The sequence below is a fragment of the Notolepis coatsorum genome (genome assembly GCF_963971535.1).
Source record: "Notolepis coatsorum genome assembly, chromosome: 10".
Taxonomy (NCBI): Eukaryota; Metazoa; Chordata; class Actinopteri; order Aulopiformes; family Paralepididae; genus Notolepis; species Notolepis coatsorum.
In genome coordinates this window covers 79,823,360-79,825,118 of record NC_140174.1, presented here as the reverse complement: position 1 = coordinate 79,825,118, position 1,759 = coordinate 79,823,360, and positions in this window count along the sequence as shown.

Here is a 1,759-nt window from a genome sequence, read left to right as displayed (position 1 = left end):
CTATCACCAGACGACTGCTCTACCTCCTGGGCCACTGTTATGTGCACAGCTGTCTTTGCATTGAGCGACATTGCAAAATTATGAAACTGTAGAAACTGCTGTTTCCATTAAAATCTGAAAAATGATCTTTTGACCTTGAACATGTGTTTTTTATTTATTTTTTATATACTTTATTAATCCACAAGGGGAAATTATTCCTCTGCATTTGACCCATCCTAACCACTTAGGAGCAGTGCGTGGCGACAGACAGGCATCCAGGGACCAACTCCAGTTGTAATGCCAGTACCTTAGTCAATAGCAGGAGTGTGCATGTCTTTTGGTTGTGGGAGGAAACTGGAGTACCTGGAGGAAACCCACGCAAACATGGAGAAAACATGCAACTGCACACAGAAAATCCCCCCATCAGGTTAGAGCCTGAGACCTTCTGGCAGTGAAAAGATGTCGTCTTAGAATCTTATTTAGCTAACCTCTGTTAAAGGTCTCATACGGTAGCTAACCTCTGGTAAACCTCTCTTACGGTAGCTCTAACCTCTGTTATTGATTGATTGATTGAAAACTTTTATTAACAGATTGCAGAATGGGTACAATACAGTACGGCTCAATACAAAACAACTGCTAAGAGGATGCAGACCAGAAAAAGACTTTCGTCTTGTTTATATCGGGGTGCCCCATTTTCAATTCATCAGGACATTTATGACATACAAGACATACAGGGCCCCGTTTCATGTACCGGGATAACTGAGTTAGCCGGATAACTTTAGCTGGATAACTGGGTTAGCCTGACTTTCCGATTTCATGTACCTGGATTTTCCAAATCACCATGACAACATATCCAAAAGTTTGAGCCTGGTCGAAAGCAGAGTTCAAGTTCAAGTTAGCCTGAACTATCGCCACGCCCCCGCAAAGAAGTGACAGCCCGTTTCCTGAAACTATTCCCACAGTCTACGATCTGCATTATACCATTCTGAATTACGTTTTTGTGCTCCATTCTTCCAGAGGGGGCTTTTGAAATGTAAAATAGACCCAAAATGCTGATATTAAATTCACTTTGTCCTAAATAATGCACGTTATATATACCGTGGCGACGGTGGCGCTCGCTCGTGCGATGTACACATGATGTGGTTATTTTAATTGTAACTGGGATTAAGATGTCTGATGAGATGCGCTGTTTGACGGATTTGAGAAATTGAATGAGCCGTTGACGTCACATTAATGAATGAGGATAAAGAGATAAACTTCATTCAAAACAAAGGATATTCTAAACACGGGTCTCTCGTTCATTAATGTATAAACAATGAATTTATCCCATCTGGCCCAGTGGCCCAGCGGTAGTGCTCAAGCCTCCCAATCCACCGACCGGGGTTCAAATCCCCGTGTTTCCAATATGATTTTTTTGAATATAATATTAATGATTATACGCCAAAGTAGCCTGGTTTTAAGTTAAAATATTATAAATCTACATGCATTGAGGATGTCATTCTTTATATAGCTCTCAACGTGCACCAAATTGAATTATTCCTATATTGCAAAAAGAAGGACCCCGGTCTTGAACCCGGGTCGTCCGTGTGGAAGTCAAAAGCACAACCCGTTGGACCACATTGGAGATAAGTTAAATATTGACTATACATCAATCAATGGGTAAGAAAGCCGTCTCGTAATTCTGTATAACAGTTAACTAGTTATTTTCGCTAGCAAGATCTCATTTGATTATTCAATCCAGCAGGCAAGTTTAAAGAAATATAATCTGATTGATTGAGGT